The sequence below is a fragment of the Helianthus annuus genome, chromosome 15 (assembly GCF_002127325.2).
Source record: "Helianthus annuus cultivar XRQ/B chromosome 15, HanXRQr2.0-SUNRISE, whole genome shotgun sequence".
Taxonomy (NCBI): Eukaryota; Viridiplantae; Streptophyta; class Magnoliopsida; order Asterales; family Asteraceae; genus Helianthus; species Helianthus annuus.
In genome coordinates, this window is record NC_035447.2 from 60,326,096 (window position 1) to 60,352,074 (window position 25,979).

The following is a 25,979-nucleotide window of genomic DNA, read 5'->3' on the forward strand; positions in this document are numbered from 1 at the left end:
CAATGCCAGACGCGTACTTGGCGTTGTTTCCACATCTGTAATATGAAGGTAATTTTCATTATGTTTAATTGGTTTCGCTGTTTGAAAATTTGTCGATTGTATGTGAATGCGTTGTTATAACATGTAGCTGTTATAGGATCTTGTGGAATAGGATTTGATTCTGCAAGCAGTTCGGTACGAACGAAGAAATTTCGAACAAAAGGGTCAGAACTCACTGATAGGAAAGGAGAGACAAACAAAGCAATGCTAAGAGCTCCGTTCAAATCACAATTGAAGTTCAGACTCTCAGATCTTCGAAACCACACATTTACTCATACGAAAGCTGCTACACTTCTATCCATAACAACATAAGTTTACATTTACTTAGCTCGTGTGTAATTAAAGAAGAAACTAACCTAGAAAAGTTGTTCGACAAAAATAACACTTCATCTGAAGGTCATTAGTATGTTAATATTTATAATTTTATAAGTCTCATAAAACACTTTGCTTTTTACTATTGTCAAGGCCACCAGTTGTGGGGCGCAACAACGTGCCAGCTCAGCATGGGTAGGGCACGTAACACGCGCGTGAAGGCACGCCGCGACTCAGATCTTTTAGTGATTAACTATGAGGGCTTGAAGTTATGGTATGAAAGTTTGGATCTTAAATGTTTGTTGATTGCATATATTGTTAGTTACAAACAAGTTTTTTCCCTTCTCTGTTAAACCCAGTTAACCCGCTAACCTCTCTTCTGCCTCGACTCAGTTACCTGATAAAAAAATCATGAATATGTATAAACTGATTGGTTTTAATTTTCATTAAGGACATAATGTAACCTGACGAATCCCCTTCACAGTAAAGCACACTTCGCCCGCCGCAACGAGGCGGGATACATTCTAGTTAATAAATAAACACAAAATACAATACGAACGCTCCGCTTGCGATATGTGCATATAATGTATATATGTGTGGGCACTTGGGGGGGAAAAGTGAAAGTGCACTAGTTTTAACGTTATTTTACTAATTTCGTGAAAATAATGTTAAAAGAGGGGGATAATTAATCATGTATCATGTGGTGGCGTTGATAGCCAAAAGACAAGGGAGTAGATGCACTAATCGGCCTTTGTCTTAATTGTTGAGTGTTATGTGTCTTATGTCCAAGGCTTGATGCAAAACTACTATCGAGCCGGGGTTCTCACTGGAAGCATCATCTCTATTCCTACGGGGTAGAGGTAAGGCTGTCTACAATCTACATCCAGACCCTACCTTAGCTTTGCTATTGGTGGGATTTAATGAGTATGCTGATGATGAAAATACCACGAAATTGTTTTCTTGTGCCTCCTACAACATGGCCCCACACATTGAAGATATCTTTGACTGATATGATAAGGACTCTATGTTTGAAAGAGACCACACATGAAACACATGTAGCAACTTTATATATTAGTCTCACTCTCACCCATCTACATTCACTTCATTTCTCAGCTATTCCTATTGTAATTTGTAAGTTTATTTACTTTTTTTTCTTGAGTTGAGACTTGAATACTCGATTTCTAAAATATTTTCTTTTGCTTGTTTCTCATTTCTTAAATAAGTTTACTCAATTTTTTATTGTATAATTTTGAATCTGGTCTGATTTTGGCAGTAAATATTGCTAAATATTTTGAATAAGGTCAACATGCTTCAATTATGTGATAACTAGTGAAGATATATTATGTATCAAAGATACATTTAAATTGATAGAAAACTAGCTGAATATATAAAATGTTTATGTATAATTTTTGTCTTGTTCATTTTTGTTTCTTGATTTATAAAATGTTTATCATAGTTCAAATTTGGTCATTTTGTAGCCTTTTCATATTTTACTTCAAACTTGAAAGTTTGCACATTACTCACTATCCACCAACTATAATGGGCCAACACGTTAGAGATCTGATCTTTAATTACTTTGCAGATGCTCTGTAGCCTTACTCACTATCAACAAGCATGAGGTTTAAGAGGATTTGTCTAGCAAACCTTAAATGGCGTCTTATTCACTATCATTGGCTTAAAGAACGTTATGAATATCACGTGTTCTGGAGCTTTAAAATGTGAGTTTTAAAGCATTATATTGCATAATATACTTTATATGAATATTTCTATACCTATGGCTTTAGTCATCTTTAGACAGGTGAATAAGCATCCCATAAACACACAAAACACTTTATAAAAAAGTTAATAAATTAGATGTGGGTGTAAGGGATTCTAACAAAAACTCAAGCACGTTGGTCTAAAAAGTAAAAAAAATAAATAATTTTTTTTCTAGTTTTTATAAAAGTACATCATAAAAGGAGACATATTGTAACATGATGCGTGTTAATAACATAGTAGAGACATATAATATATTAAATTGGAAAGAGTAAATTATGATTTTGGCCCCTTTGATTAGGTAGAGGTTCCTGTAAAAAAATGGTTTTTTGTGAGAAAGGTAAGAAAGAATCTACACAATTAGATCTTTGATCTAATGGTTGAGATCATAATGGCAAAATTGTAAATAATGTTTACTATTAAACATATTAATTTTCTAGATTAAGGGGTTGTTTGGTAGCCTTTGAATGGTCATTAAGAGGCTACCTCTTAATGGAACCATTAAGAATTTTACCAATGAGAAGTTAGAAGAATGTGAGATGTGATGATTTACCATTCAGATGTTACCTCTTAATCATTCAGTCTTCAGGTTACCTCTTATTCATTCAGAAGTTTTAAACCATTAAGAGGTAGCATCTGAATGGTCATTAAGAAGCTACCAAACAGCCCCTAAGGGTATATAGGTAAATTTAACATTTTTAAATTAAGAAACTAAAATTAATGCACATGTAACTTCCCCCGTCTTTTTTAAACATCAATAACTTTTTATACGTAACTTTAAAAAAAAATACACCATAATAACGAGCGTTTTTTTATCTTTAATATGAGTACCATATTGCTATACTTATATAGAGAAAAAAATATGTTTGCTGAATGGTGTTATATACTTACTGAATGGTGTTATATACTTGCTGAATGGTGTTTATAGAGATCTTATAAAAAAATCCAGTTTCTACAATTAATGTGGCGGTTATGGAAAGTTTTTAATTAATTGAATTAATGATAAAATTACTTATTTACCCTTTTGAATTAATTTAGATTTAGGACACATGTTATCTCCACAATATTTCTCACCTTTCTCACACTTTTAACCTTTTTTACAATAACCTTACCCCATAAGATTATATTACTTTTACTATATTAGCCAAGAAAGAAATTTTTTATCATCTGTACCCACATCTCTTTATCTAACTATTTTGGCCTCTGCGATTAATTTCATCCATAATCCTGGTTAATAAATGGTCACATGCTCTTTACATGATGGACAATTAAGTAATTTCATCTACCTAAACCAATTAAGTATTTTGTATTAAATTAGGAAATGATTGCACGACACTACTACAAAAAGAGGCATTTTCTATGAAATTTTGCTACGAGTTAGCTACGGATTAGCTACGAACACATTTTGCTACGAATTAGATACGGATTAGCTACGAACTTCCGTCGCAAATAAATTTCTAAGCAAAACTCATAGCAAATCCGTAGCAAAATCGGTGAAGTTAATATAAAACATATAATGTAGCAAAACCGATAGCAAAATCCGTAGCAAAACCATGAAAATAAGTATTTAGAAATAAACTAAAAAAATTAAAATAAAATCTGTAGCAAAATTGTGAAAATAAATATAATAAAAAAAACTTACTAAAATTGGTAGCAAAGTCCTTAGCTAAATTATGAAAATAAATATTTAAAAACTAACTAACTGAGGTTTAAAAAAACGATAGCAAAATCGGTAAGTAAATAGAGTCCGTAGAGAAATTGGTTGCAAAATCTAGAAAAATTCTTAAAACTAACGTAGCAAAATCTGTAGTAAATCCATAGAAAAATTCATTGCAAAATAAGAAAAAGAAAATATTCAAAAAATAATTTTCTAATATCCATCGAAACATCCATAGCAAAATACGCTGCAAAAACAAAAAAAAAAGTTAAAATTAATTAATAACAGTGGTAGCAAAATCCATAGCAAAACTAACAAAATAAATATTCAAAAAACAATAAAAAAGATGCATTAGAAAATCCATAAGAAAAAATGGACAAAAGAAATATTAAAAAATAATTAATAATATATACAATAGAAAAATTAAAAGAAAAAAAATATTAATTACTTAAAATAGTTAAAAAAAGTCAATTTTACACGGACTGATGTAAACATAAATACATTCAATATAGCCATCTCATACAAATAATACAAATAATACGTACTAAATTATGCATAGGGATTAACCATAGGGATGAGCAAATGGTGCTAGTTACCGGTACCGAATGTATTTGGTACCGACTTTTGACGTTTTTGGTACCGGTTTGGTACGGTACCAGTATTTGTCAGTTTTACCACTCAAATACCGGTACCGTACCAGGTTTTTCGGTACCAGTGTCCATTCTTGGGATTTTCAGTACAAGTTGACACCGAACTCATCTCTAGTTAAACATATTAGATCGTTCTGGTAATTGATTTCTATAATGTTTTCATATTATTTGCACTCATTTAATAAATATTTAAAATCCATGGATTTTGTATATTAACTGGGGTCCAAATCGTAATCTAAGTTAGGGTAAAATCATAATTTGTTCGGGTCAATGGAGAAGTGTCAGGCAGTTGCCTAGCACTATTCCCCTCCCCAGCTTAGAATTACGATTTGGACCCCGTTAATATACACAATCCATTGGCCCGAACAAAGTACGATTTTACCCCAGCTTAGAATTACGATTTGCCCCTCAGTTCAAAATTACAGTCTTACCATCGTTGAAGATTTCGACAAATTATGATTTTACCCTAGTCAAATTTACGATTTTTCCCCCAATCAAAATTACAATGTTGTCATCGTTGTAGCTTTTGACAAATTATGATTATACCCCAGTTGAACTTGTGACTTATCCCCAGTTCAGAATTATAGGCTTTTCATTGTTTCGTTTTTTTTTCCAGCAAAACTTTGATAGTGTTTTGTTTTAATTGGTAGAGAAATATTTGGCCGAGCGCCCCACAACGCCTAGTATACTACAAAGACCATGAGGGGGAACAATGCCAAGCAGCTGCCCGTCACTCCCACATTGGCCCGGACAAGTTACAATTTTACCCACAGTTTAAAATTACGATTTTCCCCTTTTCAAAATTAAGATTTTGCCCCTAATTCTAACTGACATTCTTGCCACTGTTTTAGATTTTGACAAATTACAATCTTACCCCAGTTAAAAATTATGATTTTGCCCCCAGTTTGAAATTACGGCCTTCCCATCGTTTTAGTTTTTTTAGCAAAACTATGATTGTGTTTTATTTTAATTGGTTGACTCGATATAATTTATATTCGTGTCAGGCAGCTGCCTTGCACTCGCTCATTGTTTTGACAAATTTCAGTTTTGCCCCAGCTAAAAATTATAGTCTTTCCATTATTTTAGTTTTTTTTTTATCTAGAAAAGCTATGATAGTGTTTTGTTTTAAGTGGTAGAGAAATATTCGGTCTAGCGGCCCGCAATACGGACAGGGCATAAAACTAGTTCATTTGCATATATAATATCTATTTAGTTATATGCAATTAACACTTAATCATGTTTAATATGTTACAAATAATTATTCAGTTTATACAATAAACACTTAATCATGTTTAATATGTTATAAATAATTATTTAGTTTATAAATTATCTATAACTAATCAAGAAGTAGGGTTTACTTTTGCATTATCTTTTTCAATCGCAAATCACAATCAAAAACCAAAATCACTGCTGTTTATTCTTTTATTATTGTTGTCGATTTTCTCTATATTCTCTGTTTAATCTGTATTGCTCATCTTTCAGGTTAGTTTTTTTTTCTACTTTGTTTAATCGATCTGGTGTTTTAATGATTATCAGTTTAAAGATTTTGATTGCTCAGTTTATTATTGATGATTAGTGATTATCAATCTATCAGTTTATTGACTTTGTTTAATCTGTATCAGTGTATTATTGCTCACCTTATAATTTAGATGCTTAGTTCAGTTTATTAATTATTGATTTTTTGACTGCTCAACTTATTATTGATGATTACTTCTTAGTTTTTTAGGAAATATATCCTTAGTTCTTAAGATTGATTAGAAAGACACTTGTATAGAATCTGTTAAGATTATGTTTGCTATATAGAACTTGTTTAATTTGTTGTTTATGCTATGTAGAACCTGTTTAAGTTGTTTAATATGCTATAAATTAGAAACTATTTGTGTCTTTTTTTGATGTTTTAAACTATTTGTGTCTTTTTTATTGTTTTATTGCTGCTGAGTTTCTCATCCTCATGTTTTAGGACGTGCATTGATTTTATTGGTCATGGAGTGGTATACTGATCGAGCATGGATGTATAAAATGACCAATAGTGATGGATTTATTAATAAGGAATACTATGACAATTTGAATAAGTGGTTATACTTCGTCTTTTCTAAAGATTCAATTGTGGATCGAAGGGTGACTAAGCGTCGTAAGATAGTACCTAACATCAGATGCCCTTGTTTAAGATGTCAAAATTCCATCTACTTAGATAGAGAAACTGTTCAAGAACACTTGTTAAAAAGGGTTCCATGCTTGATTACTACACATTGTATGAGCATGGTGAAACTTCCGTCTGTGTGGTAGGACAATCTTCTACTATGAGGGAACTTGATGATGATGATTATGGTTGTAGACGCATGGTGTTAGATAACATGTATTCGTCAGGCTATAATTCGACAACACACGCAAATCTAGATTTAAATACTCTTGAAAGGGATGTGCCGAATTTAGAAGCAATGGGATTCTATAACATGTTGTTGGTGCACTTGTGTCTGTACTTTGTCTGTATTCAGTCACGATGTAAACGATGTCCTTGTCACTCCTGTAAGTTGACCAAGTCAACCGTCCTCCTGGTTTGACTTGGACCAACAGTTAGGAATATGTTTGTAAAGTGTCTGAGTCGAAAGATGGGCCATCGAAGGATTATGTCTATCCTTCGATGAGCTCGAAAGATGTCCAACGAAGGATACTGTTGAACCTCGAAGGATATACCATCCTTCGAGGTAAATATAGATCCTTCGAGGGCTTTGTGATCGACAGATGATCTTTCGGTCATTCTGAATGATCCTTCGACCAGACCTGCTGTGTATGGGTATATATACCCATGCAGTGTGTTAGACAAAGATAGATGCACACAGAAGGATAGAGAGATACTTGAGAGCATTCTGTCCGAAACACACACACACACTTTGAGAGTTTGCAAAACACATTTGTGAACATTGTGCTTGTAACCGGAACCTTTCATTCGCATTAATACAAGTGGTGTTAATCGGTGAATCTTTGTGTGTTTGTGTTTGTGCTTGTTTCATCCCGGTTTGCTCACTAGCTTGGATTCCGCACTTGCTAGTGGGTTAGTATAACAAGGTTAAGGTTGAACCTCATCCTCCGAGAGGGACCTACAAGTGGTATCAGAGCTAAGGCTCTTTACCTTGTTTAAAACCGGGTTTGTTCAAGTTCTTGGTGTGTTTGGACACTTGGTTTAGCACCCGTTTTTGGTGGTTTTCCTGCATTTTTAAACTGAAAAACGTGTTCTAAACTAACCGGCAGTGTTCATAAGCGGGTTGGGTAACTTAAAAACTTGTTTTTAAGTGTTTTGGTGATTTCCGGCCAAACTCCGGTCATAATTCCGGTGACTGGTTCTGGATAAGGATTTCCATTTTGGGTAATTTTTGTTTGAAAATTCTGAGTTGGTAAGAAGGTACAGTCTGACCATACCTTTTGCGTAAAGTTGACCTTCACCAACCCATCACCTTTTCACCAACCTTTCACATCAGTGTCAGTGTGTCAGTGAGCATTTCGAAAGATATCCTTTGACCTCGAAAGACCATCTTTCGATCAAAGACAGCTCGATAGATAAGCATCTTTCGAGTAGTCTTTCGAAGTCTAAGCATTATCTTTCGTTTCTGGAATCTAGTCGAAAGATAGTTGTTCGAAAGATAAGGATTTATTTCGAAAGATAAGGATTTATCTCGAAAGATAAGGATCTTTCAAGTGTGAATCTTTCGAAATTTTGAATCTTTCGAAACCATTGCTCGAAAGTCAACAGTGATCTTTCGACCACTGTTGATCATTCGAACAAGTGTTGATCTTTCGTTTGTGGTCTGTTTATTGTTAACAAGTTTCTGTTTTTCAGATCTTTCGAACCAGGATCCTTCGGCTGTGTGTGATCTTTCGGAATATTCATTTAGCATTTATTTTTCTTATCAATCATGAATCCGAATTGGTGGAATCCAGCTCCAGACAGTGGAAAATATACAAGTTCAGGTTCCACTCCCTCATGGTGGGGTACACCGGCTCCCGATAGTGGAAAGTACACGTACACAAGTCTATCACCTTCATGGGCCGAGTCTCCGGTATCAACATCTTCACAAGAAAATGCCATATCATCAAGTCAATGGGCATTAGTATCGAATCAAACTCCGAGCATCCAAAGTATCTTATTGAGCGAAAGTGAAACCGGAAGTTTGAATCGACCCCCGAAGTTGATGCATTTAAATGAATATCCAGGCTGGGTTGATAGATTCCGTACATACGTTCTTGGTCAAAACACCGAGTTGTGGATACGTTTCACCACAGATTTCGATCAAGCTATAGAAGTTGCTGCTTCAGATACTGCTACGTTTGCCGATCTTCCTGAAGATCAAAAGAAAACGTATGATCTGGAAAAGAAAGCATACGCCATTCTCACTCAGGCGTTAAGCAAGGATATCTACCACCAGTTTGTCAGCTTCAAGACAACTAAGTAGTTGTGGGACGGGTTAAAAACCAGAGGAGTAGGGAATGAAGCAACACGTCAATTGCGTCATGATCTGCTCAAGAAAGAATTTGACTGTTTCACGTGCATGGATAAGGAGTCTTTGGGAGACATGACAAGCCGGTTTTATCATTTGCTTACTGAGTTGAATAATTTTGGTGTAGCTACAACTCAAGCAGAAGTGGTGAAGAAGTTTGCTGATGCTTTGCCTCCCCAATGGAGCAGTTTCTTGGAAATCCTGAAGTATAACGGAGTGTTGAGAACTAAAAATATCAACGACTTCGTGCAGCTTTTGGAAAACAAGGATCAGGAGGAAACATTAAAGGCGAAGAGAGTTCCACTGCCACAAAATACAGAAATGTATTATGGAACTTCCAGTACTTCGTCTGCAAGAACAGGTCCACATGCTCCATTACAAACGGCATTTGTCACAAGCACGGATATGTATGGCAATCCGGTGCAAGTTCCTGTTAAGCCACCTCCCACCACAGACATGTATGGAAATCCAATACAACCACCTCCTCCTCCTCCTGCTCAACAACAACGTGCGTGTTATGGAGGAACATCATCTGCTGGTCAACAATCAAAACCAAATACAGTACAGCTCGACACTTCAAGCTTCTCAAAAGTCAGTGTAGAAGTAGCTAAGGAACACATGGAGCTGCTTAACACTGTAGTGAGCGCGTACTGCGGGTTAATAGAAGGTCAGATTGGCAACATTAATCTGACACAAGAAGATTATCGGCAGATTGATAAAGAAGAGATGGACTTGATGGATATCAAGTGGGCCTTTGCTAGTGCTGTGAGAAGGGCAAAGGATTGGATGGAAAGTACTGGCAGAACCAGCTTGGAGAGTAAGAGAGACACCAAGTATGGGTTCGATAAACAGGCAGTGAAGTGCTTCAACTGTGGTGAACGGGGTCACTTTAAGAGGGAATGTACAAAGCCAGCTCAGCACGGGAACCAAAACCCCTTCAGAAATCAAGGCAACCAGCAGAACAGAAACAATGAGCGTACATTGGTGCCTGTCAACAACCAAACCAACCGGGCACTTGCGGTTCAGGTGGATGAAGGTTGTGACTGGTCAATCCAGTTGGGTGGTGATGCTCCCGATGGAACAGCATGTTTTGCTCAAGTTGTGAAGAATGTAGTTCACACCAGTGGTGGAGAATCTTCCGCCAGTGGTGGTGAATCTTCTGAAGATGAAGACTCTTCTGGGTACAGCAGGAGTGTTGATGAAGAATCCTCAAGTTCGGGCGATGATCATGTGGGTGAGACATCAAATGCAGCAATCAATGCAGATATTGATGAACTTTTGGGAGAAGCTGCAGCAGAGACTCAAAGAAGATCTATTCTGGTGGATCAAGCTGCTTATGCTTCGTCTTCTCTCCATTCAGCCTTTATGGCTAATGTCGACGGTTCATCAAGTCAGGTATGTGTCGATGAACCCACTGTTGATAATTGTGATGAATGTGATAGATTGCATGCTAGATGTGCTGATTTAGAGAAAAGTATGTCTGAGTTGCAAGGCAAACATGATGCTTTACAAGCTAGTTTGTTTGACTTGCAAGACAAACATACTAAATTGAATGAGAATTTGAGTGACTTGCAAAGTAAGCACGAAGCTTTGCAAGAAAAGTATGATGTGACTTTTATCCACAATCAGAAATTGACTGTGGACCTTTCCAAATGCACGGAAGCCAACATGTTTTACGAAAACCATGAAAAGGAATTTAAGTCGGTAATCGAGAAATTAAATAAAGATAAAACCGAACTAACTAAAATGGTTTCCAGAAAACAAACGGACATTAATTTGTATATATCTCGTCTTGAGACAATGCAAAAAGAAATGGCTTGTGTAAAAACGGAAAGTGAGGCAATCCAACTCAAGTTAGATAGTTATTTGAGTTCTAGCTATGTGTTGGATCACATCATTGATGTGCAAAAGGAGAAAAGGGACGTCACGTGCATAGGCTATAAGAATTGTCCACCACCAGTGAGACATAATTATGATGCCATGCCGGATGAGGAGGACAGGGTGTTCTTTGAACCATCTGTGCCTCTAGATGTGAAAGAGTTTGCAGCAGGACTCGGATACCAGAAAGAAGTATCCTCAGATTCAGATGTGTCAGCAGATACATTTGTAACTGCTGAACAGAATCAGGATCCTCCAGTTGTGATTGAGGATGCTGATTCTTCTGATGATGAATCTGATGATACTGATTCAGCAAAGTCTGATGCGGTAGCCAAAAAAGAGGACATACCTCTTGAGAATCATATTCTATGTGATCCTCCTGCAAAACCCGCTAAGACTGTTGCAATCGAGTCCTCGTCTGAAAACGAGTCGGAGAGTGTAAACTTGCTGTACACTCTTGTTGGTGATGATAAGATTTATTCAGACAAAGATTTTCCTATTAAGAATGTTAATCAATCCTTAATCAGTAAAGTCTTTGAGAATTCGACTAGTAAGTTTTTGGGAAAGACAGGACCACGTGTTACAGTTACACAGTGTCCTCCTATTCCAAAGGACGAAATTCGAAAACAATTTGGCAACAAGAAATTACCAACAGTGCAGAAACAGCAAAATTACGCCAAGCCAAAGGGAAAATCACCGGCTCAAGCTCAAAAGAAGCCGAATCAGAAGAAAAACAAGAATGTAACCTTTGTGAAATCGACGGGAACGGACAAAATTGAAACGTTTGAAAATAAATCTAACTTAGATTTTGTCAAGAAAGCTACTGTTTTGAAAAGAAATGAACAAAACAGTTCAAAGCCTAGTACCTCGGGTTCACAAAGTTCAACATCATCGGCTAAGCAATCACATGATACTTCGGGGTTTGTTGAACGAAGATCATGTTTTGAGTGTGGAACAATTGGACATATAATTCGAAATTGTCCATATCTTCATAAACAAAAAGGAAAAGTTGATGTTCCCCGTGACCAAACTGACCGTAAGCAATCTGTTTCTGTAAAGCAAGATCCCCGCCTTGTAAAAGAAAGGGAAAAGAAACAAAAACGCCAACAGGTCAAGAAAATTGAAAAGGCAATTAAAACCGATGTGGTTAACAAATCATCTGTTTCTGTCAAACCAGAAAATTCAAGAACTTCAGACAACCATGAAGTTAAAATTTTAAAGAAAGACACTGGTAAAACAAAACAGACATGGAAACCTAAAACGGTTACTGAATCAGGGGGAACATCACAATTCACCAACCATCAAAGACAAGAAGTTATTGTCATTGATGAAAATGGAAGACCCAAGACCACAATGGCTTGGGTCCCCATCTCCAACTAATCATTTTGAGTTCATGTGCAGGGTGTTCCAGGAGGAACTATCAGTAGTCATTGGATTGTTGATAGTGGGGCATCCAGGCACATGACAGGCGACATGAAGCTTCTCTACGACGTCAAATCTGTTAGAGGAGGGTATATTGCTTTTGCTGGAGATAAAGGTGGATATATTACGGGTGAAGGAATGATATCCAACGGGATTGTCAGCTTTGACAAGATCAACTTTGTGAAACAACTTGATCACAATCTTCTTAGTGTTTCTCAAATCTGTGACAAGCAGTTCTCAGTACACTTTGATGGTTAATGGATTTTATGTGCTAAAGCCCGGCTTTAAAATTCCAAAAGAATGGATTCTCTTGTCAGCTCCAAGGATAAATGATTTGTACGTCCTTGATATGAGCCAAGCTATTACTACGTCTGCACAAGCAACTTGTTTCGTTTCCAAAGCCAGAGAAAAGGACACTATCTCTTGGCACAGACGAATGGGTCACATTCACTTACGCAAAATGAATCATTTGGTATCAAATGAATTGGTGAATGGTGTTCCTCTCAAAAATTTCCATTTTCAAGACGTCTGTGTTTCGTGCCAGAAAGGAAAGCAAACGAAGAAGAAGCACCCTACAAAGAAGATCAACACGGTGGCAGTTCCTCTTGAACGTTTGCACATGGATTTGTTCGGTCCTGTCAAGCACAAGAGCATTCGGGGTGATCAATACTGCCTCGTGATAACTGATGATTATTCAAGATTTTCTTGGGTAGCGTTCATGGCTCACAAGAGTGAAACCTTTGGTATTATCAAAAACTTGATCATTCAGATTGAGAATTTGTATAAATTGAAGGTTAGGCGGATACGTAGCGACAATGGTACTGAATTTAAAAATCATGCCATGACGGAGTTTTGCACTTCAAAGGGTATTCTTCATGAGTTTAGTGCAGCTTATACTCCTCAACAGAATGGCGTCGCTGAACGTAAGAACCACACATTGATCGAGACTGCTAGGACAATGTTGGTAGAGTCGCAGTTGCCCATTCCATTCTGGACTGAAGCTGTGGCCTCTGCATGTTACACATTGAACCGAGTCCTTACAGTCAAAAGGCACAACAAGACCTGCTTTGAGCTTCTTCAAAAACAGAAACCAGATTTGTCTTATCTTGAACCGTTTGGAGCTCCATGCACAATCATCGATCCTAATGGAAAGTTTGGGGCAAAAGCAATTGATGGATACTTTCTTGGGTATGCCACCCCTAACTTACGAGTCTGGAATCTAGAGACTAAAAGGGTCGAGGAATGGTCTGAGGTCAGAGTACAAAGGCACACTTTGCCAGTCAAATGTCCGGGTCAACCTTGGATGTTTGAGTACGATGATTTTTTCAATTCGATCAATGTTGAAGCCGTTGAAGAAAGTGCTGCGGCAAGGATGTTTTTCGAGAGTGACAATGCAACAGTTTCACCGGTGGTTCGTCCAATTCTTGTTAATCAAGAACCATCTTCTTCAGTGAACAGTAATACTCTCAACAACGAGGATTTTCATGATGCAAACGAATTGAACGAATCTTCAGAGGATGATGAATTTCTAGATGCAGATCAAGAAGCCCCAACAACAGCAGTTCATGGTACTTTAGAGGGTACTCCTCCAGTGGATGCCCATAGAACAGCTGAGGCTACTGCATCATCCTCTTCGTCAATTCCGGGCCTTGATTTGGTTGTTGATCTTAATCTTAACAACCTGGGTAAAAATATTCCAGTTCGAGAAAATCCTGAAACAAGGATTCATAATACCCATCCTCAACAAAACATCATAGGAAATGTGCAAAGTGGCATTCAAACAAGAAACATGTTGCGAAACAACAACAATGCAGGCTTGTATGCGGCTATTCGAGAATCCGGGCAACAAAACAATTGGTCTTTCGCGTGTTATGTTTCACAGGAAGAGCCAAGAACTTGGAAAGAAGCCTTGAAAGATAACTCTTGGGTTGAAGCAATGCAGGAAGAACTGCAACAATTCCAGAAGCTGGGTGTCTGGAAACTCGTAGAGAAACCTGCTGGATACAAGAAGATTGGTACCCGTTGGGTTTTCAAATGCAAAAAGGATGACCGCGGAGTTGTTATCCGGAACAAAGCTCGTTTAGTCGTTCAAGGTTTTCGTCAGATTGAAGGGATCGACTACAACGAAGTCTATGCACCTGTTGCACGTCTGGAAGCTATTCGAATCTTTCTGGCTTATGCCTCATTCAAAGGATTCAAAGTTTACCAGATGGACGTCAAAAGTGCATTTTTACATGGTGTGGTTGAAGAAGAGGTGTATGTCGAACAGCCTCCAGGTTTTGAAGATCCTATCCATCCCGATCGGGTTTGGTTGCTCAACAAAGCTCTATATGGTCTTCATCAAGCACCACGAGCTTGGTATGCAACCTTATCTCACTATCTGCTGGAGAACGGTTTTCGTAGAGGTCTTATCGACTGTACTCTTTTCATCAAAGAACAAGATGGAGATCTTCTTCTGGTACAGGTATACGTTGATGATATTATTTTTGGTTCTACTAATGATGTCTTGTGTAGGAATTTCGAGCGCATTATGCAGGATAAATTCGAGATGAGTGCTATGGGGGAAATGACCTTCTTCTTGGGCCTACAAGTGCAACAAACTGAGTCTGGGATATTCATCCATCAGACTAAATATGTTGGCGACATCTTGAGCCGGTTCCAGATGTCTGATGCAACGCCCATTGGTACCCCATTGCCAACTAATCACGGAATTACTCCAGACTTGAAGGGTGAAGCTGTTAGCCCCTCAAACTATCGCGCAATGATCGGATCTCTTATGTACCTCACAGCATCAAGGCCAGACATAATGTACCCAACGTGCCTGCTTGCCAGATATCAAGTTAACCCGAAGGCCTCACATCTTGCAGCTGTTAAAAGGATTTTTCGTTATTTGAAGGCTTACCCGGACACCGGTCTGTGGTACCTTAGGGATAATAACTTTGAATTGGTCGCTTTCAGTGATTCTGATTTTGGCGGATGCAAAATCGACGGCAAATCCACAACGGCTGGATGTCAGTTTTTAGGAAATCGCCTAGTCACATGGCAGTGCAAGAAGCAGACATGCGTCGCTACATCAACATGCGAAGCTGAATACATTGCTGCCTCAAGTTGTTGCTCCCAAGTTCTTTGGATCCAACAACAATTGCGCGACTACGGTTTTGAATTCCTAACTACTCCTATTTACGTTGATAATTCTGCTGCTTTAGATATCACTAGAAATCCTGTGCAGCACTCAAAGACCAAACACATCGAAATCAAATATCACTTCATACGTGATTGCTTTGAGAAAAGGCTAATCGATGTTGTTAAGGTCCACACCGATGACCAACGTGCCGACCTTTTTACCAAAGCATTTGACAAATCAAGATTTGACTTTTTATTATTGGTAAACGGCATTAAGGTCAAGCAAGAGTAAACCAACATCGGAAAATCATTTTTGTAAATATCTTTGTGTTTTAAATTTCTCTTAGTTTATTGATTTTAGGGGGAGTAAATCCAAAAATCGGAAAATCCAAAAACATCGAAAAAATTCAAAAACACAAAAACAATAGAAAAACAAAAATGAGTTTCCTGGCGAGCAAAAGAGAAAATGATAGTACATCAGTGGTCTATACAAACCTCTTTAAACCTTAAATGAAAAATGATAAGCAGCTCTATATAAGATGTATCGGTAGGCTCACAATCATTTTAAAGTGTGCAGGGTGATATAAATCTTAATCGACTGAAGACCAGGTGGGAACCATTCATTGGCATATGGTCTTAGTACCGAAATTTCGTTTGATAGATTGCCGAGGTTCTGAGATATTCGGTCTTTATGCTGCTTATCATCTGGGTATCATGGTTGTTTCTTTTACCGAAAAATAACGGGGACGCAAGTCTAGATCTTCCATGATACTATACATACGTGTACATATTACATACTGCATACTGCATTCGACCTCAATAAGTGATAAACAATCACATGTCCAAATCGAATAAGTGATAATATATCACATTTATCCGGGAGTCAAGTTCGTCTCTCTGCTGTACGGAAGTACTGACCTGTTCACGGACTTGCTCCTGTGCCCTCATGCATATGAAAATCAAGTTCCTCATCAATAAGTGATTATATCACATAGGGTTTGTTTTCAATTCAAAATAAGTGAGAATCTCACATCATATACGGTCAAACAGATGATAATCGGCATACTCACCGGTAAGATGAACCCTCGTGCATACCTTGATACGGGAATGTGTCGTGATGTGGATGAACACCGGTCGGTAAGTATAAATCATACCTTAACGTATCCCCTCGCCATGATTACATCTGATAAGTTGAGCTTAAGTGGACAATAATATCGATAATTGTTATAGGATGCTTATCTTAATGTTAACTAACTGAACAACAGGAGCGTTTGGCATGACCGTACACTGATATGATTCTCTTACCCTCGAAACTCGCAAAAAGAATGTCTGTATATATTTATTTACTACTTGCAGTCTTTACATTTGAAAAATTCAAAAATACCAAAAAGATTTTATTTCCGCTTTATTTTCGATCGTACGATGTTGGAACTCGAGTCTTCGTTACCTGAAACCTGAACGAAAACCGAATTGACTAAATCTTCATAAATGGTCGAAATTTGCAAATTTTGAAAGTTAGAATTTAAAATTGATAAATTTATTAAACTTTCAAACTGTCGGACGGTGTTTGATTGAAACATGGTCATACGTGTGTTAGTTGTTTATGTTAACTATATTCCAAGCAGTTGTTCTCATTACGCGTTTAGATTTCTTGCATGTGCAGATTCTAAAGGCAAGGAGAACATAGTCGACGACAAGCTTCGGAATGAAGACACGACGTGAAGGCAGTCAAGAGATGAAGTTGATCGAGTTGCCGCTGACCATCATCAACACCACAAGGATCTCACTTCATAAAGATCAAGTATTTCACGAGCATAACTCAAGGGGGAGCTTATGTTAAGGGGGAGTTTGTCAACACACTTCCTACATGATACGGGTAGTTTGTTGATACACTCTCTGCTTTCAAGACGTGAAGACTTTGAAGATCCTCCGACATTGAAGACTTGAAAGGACATCAGAGTCTTGAAGACATGAAGATCAAAGATGATCAAGATCGAGACAAATCTGCAAACATCGAAGATCGAGACAAAGCTACAGCCAAGGGGGAGTTTGTTGGTGCACTTGTGTCTGTACTTTGTCTGTATTCAGTCACGATGTAAACGATGTCCTTGTCAGTCCTGTAAGTTGACCAAGTCAACCGTCCTCCTGGTTTGACTTGGACCAACAGTTAGGAATATGTTTGTAAAGTGTCTGAGTCGAAAGATGGGCCATCGAAGGATTATGTCTATCCTTCGATGAGCTCGAAAGATGTCCAACGAAGGATACTGTTGAACCTCGAAGGATATACCATCCTTCGAGGTAAATATAGATCCTTCGAGGGCTTTGTGATCGACAGATGATATTTCGGTCATTCTGAATGATCCTTCGACCAGACCTGCTGTGTATGGTTATATATACCCATGCAGTGTGTTAGACAAAGATAGATGCATGTTAGGCCCTAAAGTGTGAGACTGACGCATCAAATTAATCCAACGGGCTATGGTTACGAACTGGGCTTTACCGGGTTAGTTTATATTAGGTTTTGGACCTTTATAGGTCACTTGGGCCAAGCTTTAGGCCATGTGGGCCAAGCAGGCCCAAGGGGAGCCCATGTAGGGAAGTGGGCTTAGGTATGTATATAAACAAGTTTCTAACTTGTTTTAGGGTTGGATATTCACAGGTACAGATTTCCTAGAGAGAGAGCTAGAGAATTCGTTTTGGTTGTGAACACTTGTACCAGACGGTTTTGCTTTTCAAGTAATAGAATCGTGTGCAAGTGTTTAAAGGTGATTCGGTTTTGTTCTTGCTTTTCGTATTTTTCGATTTAATCTTGAATGATCTTGTGTTTGGTTTCCGCACTCTCACAAGATCAGGTTTGATATCATTGAAAGATCCGTTTCACGGGACTTACAAGTGGTATCAGAGCTATTAGAACCTATTTCTAGGCTCGGTGTGATATCAAATATTCAAGATTTTCGTAATTTTTGAGTTGGTGTTCTTCGTGTTCTTCGCGGTATTCGAAGTGTTCATCAAGTTTTTATTGAAAAATAGCCATATTTTGGTGTTTCGATTTTTTTTTGGTGTTAAAGGATTAAATTTTCCTATTAAACTGATTTGGAAATATATTCTAATTTTGATAACATTTTAAATGTTTGAATAATTTCCAACAGTTTCGGAACAAGTTGTTTCTAAAAGATATTTTCAAAAAGGAATTTCTTGGTTGACCAAATCCTGTTTTTCAACTTCATAAAAGATCTCGAGTCATCACTGTTTGAGTCGCAACCTCTCTGCTCAGGACAAGCCGCAACCACCATTACGACTCGTCACGTTCATCACTCTTCATCATCATCAGCACTTCTTTCTGCTCAGGACTAGCCGCAACCACCATTACGAGTCGCAATCCTGTTCCGAGTCGCAACCGAGTTACCGAGTCGCAATCACCTCCACCTTCACCGAGTCGCAACCTCCAACCTCCATCATCATCCTCCATCTTTTCCGACCACATATCCGACTCGCAATCACCATTACGAGTCGCAACCGAGTTCAACACCAGTCGCAATCAACATCCTTAATCGTCTTCACCGTAAAACATTGGAAGCAGGTTGTTCATCGGTAATTACAGTTCATCATCTCCATTCATCACGTCCGTTCACATCATCGATACGGTTTCGGGTTCTCAAACTTCATCGGTCTCGAGTCATTCCGTTCCGAATCGCAACCATCGTTCATCATCCTCTCTCACCGATCACCATCGTTGCCAGCAACAATATTCCGATCACTGTGAAACGACCACCGTGAATCATCATATTTCCGATCACCTCCGGTTGTCTTCTCCGATCTGTACTTCGTCTCCTTTCACGTTTCTGGTTACGAGTCACACCTGTTCGTCTCGACATCATCATCTCTTTCAGCGTTGTGTAATCGATATGCCTCATTTCTTTTGAAATTAGGTTTTCTTTTGGTTCGGCAACGTTAAACGAAGAAGACAACATCTTTAGGTTTTCGGTCGGTTTTTATCGAACAAGAAGACATGGACTTTGTTTTCTGTGTAATATAATAATAAGAGTTATAATAATCTTATTTAATAATCATTTAGTAATCATTAGGCAATCATTAGGTTTTTAATTTAATAATAATAATAATAATAATAATAGTTTAGTTATTTTATTTTATTTTATTAATTTATTAATTAAAAAAAAAGGGGGTTTAGTCTATAAAAAAAATAAAAAAATAAATAAAAAAATAAAAAAAAAATTATAAAAAAAAAGGTTTTTGTTTGTGATAACCGTTTTGACAAGTTTTGAGGTACGGTTTCGAAAGCGGGTTCGTTCGATTGCGTGCAAAGTGTTTGATTTAGCGAGTACACGGGTTCTCGTTGGTTTGTGTTTTGAGGAGAAGATCAAAAGTGTCAACTACCCTCTGAAATTATGACATTCATCACTAAAGAAGACATACTTTCTGTCTTTTGCACTCCTGAGTGCCGAGGAAGGGTTGAGGCTTATAGGATACAAAACGCTGAGTTAATCGAAGACTACAATGAAATTAAAAGGAAAAATTTCACTTTAACGAAAAACGAAAAACTTTTCAAAGAGAAAATCGAAGCTCAGCGTAAGGACATTGTTCAACTCAAGGACGATGTTAGTGTAGCTACGGCCCAACTCATCATAGTCAAAGAAAAACTGTGTGAGGTGACTAAAGAACTGGAGAATGTTAGGGATAAATACCAAATTAATCAGTTAAACATTAAAAAATTCGATTCCTCCAGTAAATTAGTCAAAAATCTGTGTGATCAACAATTAGCATATTCTAAAAAGAAAGGGTCGGGATTGGGTTATAATCAGACTCCTCCTCCGTACAATGATAATTACACTTATTTACCAATGACTGAGGAGGAGATCCTGAACGAAAGTAAAATGACTTATGGTTCGAAAAACAACAAGTCGTCTGTTCATGACAGACATGTTGAGCCACAAAAGTCTATTCCATTGAATTTTGTTCCCAAAGGCACAATTGATCCTAATGTTTCATCTTCATGTGCAGATGATAGCTCTGAAGTAAAGTGTGGTGATGTTCATGGGAGTGAACCGGTCATTATTTCAAATGTTTCTGAACCGTATTTTGAACGTTATTCTGAACCAACTGAGTCAGACATTGCTTTTACTAATTCTTTGTTTGCGTCGTTTTCTGCTTATGTTTCGTCGTGTGAGCCTGTTGTTTTGGGCGAGACTGATAATGATGTGTGTGTGGATAACTTAAATAATAATTGTGGTGATGCTTGTTTTTCTGATAATGTGTCTGATTCTAACGTTTCTAATGTTTCAGTTGATGACAGTGTTACAGGTGAGGTCCCTCAGGACAAATTCAGTGAAACCACTGAAAATCCTTCTCAAGAGTATTCTGATTCCTCTTCTGAATCTGTCTCAGTGGGTGTCCCTAATGTTGAATCTAGTGGGAACCCATTGGAAACCGTAGCTGAAAGTAAACCACAAGTAGATTCACATGATACGTGTGTTGATGAAACACGTGTTGATGAAACTTCTACATCTTCTGAAATTAAAACTGAACCAGATTTTGAAAAGGAAGAGGTGGTCACATTGAATGAAAAGTCACAAGTAAATGTTTCTCATGCTTCTGCTAGTTCTGATCAACAGGTACAGAAACAATCAGAAAAGGCACATGGATCACAAGCAAAGCAACCTAAGCAAGCTCGTTCATCTAGACCCATCAAATCAGATAATGTTGCTAGCACTCCGAATCTCCAGACAGTGAAGAGACAAACTTGTTTCAACTGTGGAATTCCTGGACACATTGCTAGAAATTGTGTTCATCGTCCAAAAGTGCAACGAAATGCCAACATTCACTCTTGTGCTGGTGTTAGTGAGCCGGTTCACAACACGCAAAAGGAGCCAAATCGAGTAGATCAAAATCAGGGATATAAGAAGTCTGCTCATCAAGGACAATCACAATCTCCTAAGGCTCGTAATAAGGTGAAGAAAAGCTCCAATCAGGGAGAAAAGACGAAGAATGGTGCTCAGAGCAACAAGACTTTTACAAACAGCAAATACAAGCATCCAAATTCATCTTCGTCCAAGAGTAATGTGTAGGCGTATCCAGCGCAAAAAGGACCGGTTTGTCCTTCAGGACCTGCTAGAGCGAATCAAGCTGCTCAAAACGTCTTTCCGATGAAAAGACAAACTTGCTACAATTGTGGCATTGCGGGTCATATTGCTAGAAACTGCACAAGGCGTCCCTACGTACCTTACTATATGCAAAATCAGAGGGTTACACCAAAGGGTAACTACCATTCCAAGCCGATGAAAGTATCATCACCTAAGGCTATGAAGAATGTGAATCCCAAGGTTAAACCTTCTGATGGGGATTGGAACGCTGCTAAAAACAAACGCAAAGCTGTTCAGGAACAAAAATGTTTTTCAAAAACTCAAAAACCTGAACAAGTTAAAGTTGCTCAACCAAAGGCAACAAACGCGTTTGCTAGACCGAAACAGATTTGGAAACCCAAATCCAAAGCAGCAATGTCTCCAATCCTTGAAATGAAAGGGGACTTATGTTTGAAAGAAGTGTCTTATTTTGATGCTTCAGGTAAACCCAGGACCACGATGGCCTGGGTACCCATGTCTTACTAATCTCCTTACTTTTCAGGAACAACCAAGGAGGAGCTGTTGACAATCTCTGGAATGTTGATAGCGGTTGTTCCAGAGATAAAAACGGGTAACATTTCACTGTTGCAAAAAGTTCAAATTTTTTTTACAGATGATATGTTTACTTTGGAGGAGATAAGAGAAGTAAGAAATGATCAGTAAAAGGTACCGTTTAAATTCAGTACTTTGATTTGAATTTGATTAGTCTTCAATCTGATGACAGAACGGTAACACAAAAATATTTTTCTTTCTTTTTCTTAGTTTATAACTTTGTATATAAAGTGTCCTTTCTCTAGTAAATGGTAAATTTGCGCAAAAATCCAAGATTTATGCACAAATTTAGGGGGGGAGAGGAACATATAGATAGATATAGAGTTTAGGGGGAGAAAACTCAGAAAAGAAAAAAATACAAAAAGAGTTTGATGTATATATATGTATTGCTTTAGGGGGAGAAAATGAGAAAAATACAAAAACATTAGAAAAATGAAAAAGCCAAAAAGAAAAATTGCATGATATGGGAAGTGAAATAAATGTTTGTGTTAAAGGATTTGACTAACACATGTAAGGTGCCATAGCTGAAAAGACTAGGATCTACTGCGATATGTCGATAGGCTTGACGCTCAACATGATAAAAGATACTAAGTGATATAAACATAACGAACTATGTATCATGTGGGTAACATATCAACGGCGTATGATTTTATGGTCTTAAATCTTGCGTTGATAGATAGCCAACATCTGAGGTTTCGGGTCTTTATATTGTTGAATCATCCGGGGATATCTTGGTTGTCCTTCTGCTTAGAACTAAAATTGTACATGACCCCAGGAAAGAAAGTCACTTGGAATTAGCTCATTTCTATTTGAATGTCTGTATGTTTTCCCGATACACACAATTTTGATCTGATTCTGGAATCTTCTCTGAAAAAAGTCGTGTACCTCCTCTGCTGCATCCAGATACATGCTGACCTGGAGGTGCTAGGCAACGACAGCTTCTGCTGCATCCAGATACATGCTGACCTAGCTGTACGTTGTCGCGCTGTAGATCTAAACACCCGAAAGAGGCCCTCTAGTGCCCAAAAGAAACCCCAATAAACCTATATCAAATTGAGAAAAACTCATTTGATCTGTATATTATATCATCTCTGCAAAAGATCTATTCTGTTCTCTTCTCAACCTACTCCCAGTTAAGATTTCAGAAATCTGGATTGGACTTGTGAAATATGTGGTAGGGAAGATACTTGCATGATAGAGTGTGCTGGTTATATTTCCGGGATTTGATTAGTATTTATTTGGGTGTTCATTGTTAAGAAATTAAAACATGATAAAACAGATTATATGCAGACTGCACAGTCAGGATATCTTAAAGGATGACATCAGTATACTCACCTGCTACGATGAATCGTTGTGCTTACCTTGATCGCGGGGGTATGCCTTGGAATGGGACACACGGGTATAATAGCATAATATTACCTTAAGCATATCACGAAGTTAAAAAATGAAAGTTGAGCGTTAAAGTTTAAGTGGACAAACATATTGGCAATCGCATAGACCAGTTTGATTAGGCTCGTACTGAAAAGTGTTCCTTAGTCGGCCTGAGAACGAATTTTGATCCCATTGCAATTGTAATTGTACATTATGGTAGTTGTTTATATTTTAGTTTTTATTTTCTTTTAGTTCTTAAAAATTTAAAAAATTAAAAAATAGAAAAATTCAAAAATCCAAAAAAAATAGAGTGCTTATTTGTTTTTCTTAAAATTAAAAAAATGTAACCGTTCTTGAAGATTTGACTGATCATCAAAAGTTAAAAGAATTTAAATTGTGAAATTTCATGTACCAAGTGTTCATGTGGTACTCTCCCTGTTGCATAAGAAATATTTGCTTATGAGTTTGTGAGCATGTGCAGAACTTGATTTCAATCAAGAACAGGGGTTGATGAAGATTGAGATGCTGTTAGTTGCTGAAGAAGCCAAAGCATCACAACAACAAGATGTACCTGAGTCAGAAGAACCGGATACGAGATGTCGTCTGACAGTGAAAGTATATTCGAAGAAGTACCGTGAACCTGCTTGAAAGACAAAGACTGAAGAAGAAAAGTGCTGTTGAGAATCCTCCTCTCACATTCTTTTTGACAAAGATTTTCAAGCAAATGCTGATCGTGATCCTGATATGAAGCTAACCGCAAGAGCTGAAGAAAGAGACCCAGTGCTGAGAGTTCAGAAGTCAAGAACTTCCACAACATCTGCAGCTTAGAGACAACCATAGATTTCGTTGAAGACGTTGCTGAATTCAAGTCATGAAGACAATTTGATGGCATCAGTCTAGGGGGAGATTGTTAGGCCCTAAAGTGTGAGACTGACGCATCAAATTAATCCAACGGGCTATGGTTACGAACTGGGCTTTACCGGGTTAGTTTATATTAGGTTTTGGACCTTTATAGGTCACTTGGGCCAAGCTTTAGGCCATGTGGGCCAAGCAGGCCCAAGGGGAGCCCATGTAGGGAAGTGGGCTTAGGTATGTATATAAACAAGTTTCTAACTTGTTTTAGGGTTGGATATTCACAGTTACAGATTTCCTAGAGAGAGAGCTAGAGAATTCGTTTTGGTTGTGAACACTTGTACCAGACGGTTTTGCTTTTCAAGTAATAGAATCGTGTGCAAGTGTTTAAAGGTGATTCGGTTTTGTTCTTGCTTTTCGTATTTTTCGATTTAATCTTGAATGATCTTGTGTTTGGTTTCCGCACTCTCACAAGATCAGGTTTGATATCATTGAAAGATCCGTTTCACGGGACTTACAATGCACATAGAAGGATAGAGAGATACTTGAGAGCATTCTGTCCGAAACACACACACACACTTTGAGAGTTTGCAAAACACATTTGTGAACATTGTGCTTGTAACCGGAACCTTTCATTCGCATTAATACAAGTGGTGTTAGTCGGTGAATCTTTGTGTGTTTGTGTTTGTGCTTGTTTCATCCCGGTTTGCTCACTAGCTTGGATTCCGCACTTGCTAGTGGGTTAGTATAACAAGGTTAAGGTTGAACCTCATCCTCCGAGAGGGACCTACACATGTTACAAGCTTCCGATGAGCCTTTGTGGGAGGGGGAGAAGGCCACCGATTGCTCAAAGTTGCAAGCTGTTACAAGTTTTCTAAACTGCAAATCACTTTATAATGTATCTAACGCATGTTACGACCACATCATTTCTATGGTTAAAGAATTGATGCCTGAAGGGAATAAGCTACCAGAAATCTTTTATGATACAAAAAAGAGCTTAGAAAAGCTTTTTCTTCCTAAAGAAAGGATTGATGTTTGCAAAAATCACTGCATGTTATTTTATAAGCAAGACATGACATTGACACAATGTAAATGGTGCGGGGAATCTCGTTACAAGAGTGGCCAAAATAAGGTACCTCATTTGGTGATGACATACATGCTGATTGGTCCTAGACTTAAAATGTTGTATATGTCTACAAAGACAGCAAAAAAAAAAAAAAAAAAAAAAAAAAAAAAAAAAAACATGACTTGGCATCATGATCACAAAACAAAGGAGGGTAGCATGGCACATCCAAGTGATGGTAAGGCTTGGAAACATTTTGACTCAGTGAATCCTGGCTTTGCGAATGAGATCCGGAATGTTCATCTCGGGTTATGCACTTACGGCTTTAACCCAAATAACTCAAATTCAAACCCTTACTCATTGTCGCCCGTCTTTCTTACAATCTATAACTTACCTCCATAGATGAGTTTGAAATATGCATATATTAAACTATGTTTGGTTATTCCTGGATGAAAGAGCCTGGATCAAAATGTAGATGTGTTCCTAAGGCCATTAATAGATGAGCTTAAAGAGTTGTACGAGGAAGGCATTGAAGTTTATGATGCTTATTGCAACGAAAACTTTATGATGAGAGCTATTCTTTTATGGACAGTCAGTGACTTCCCTGCCTATGCCATGTTATCTGGCTGGAGCACGCATGGTCAGTTAGCTTGCCCATACTGTTTGGGAGACACA

General features: G+C 37.7%; 1 long non-coding RNA gene across 2 annotated transcripts; it reads left to right on the forward strand.

Moving 5' to 3' along the window:
- Positions 1-1,403: 1,403 nt before the first annotated feature.
- LOC110872342 lies at positions 1,404-20,592 on the forward strand. Of its 2 annotated transcripts, none has more exons than XR_002554391.2 (3): positions 1,404-1,482; positions 1,934-2,069; positions 20,349-20,592. It is a non-coding gene; the product is annotated as an uncharacterized LOC110872342 (long non-coding RNA). The 2 variants fall into 2 exon arrangements; XR_002554390.2 differs by lacking the exon at positions 20,349-20,592 and adding an exon at positions 6,374-6,747.
- The last annotated feature ends 5,387 nt before the right edge of the window (positions 20,593-25,979 follow it).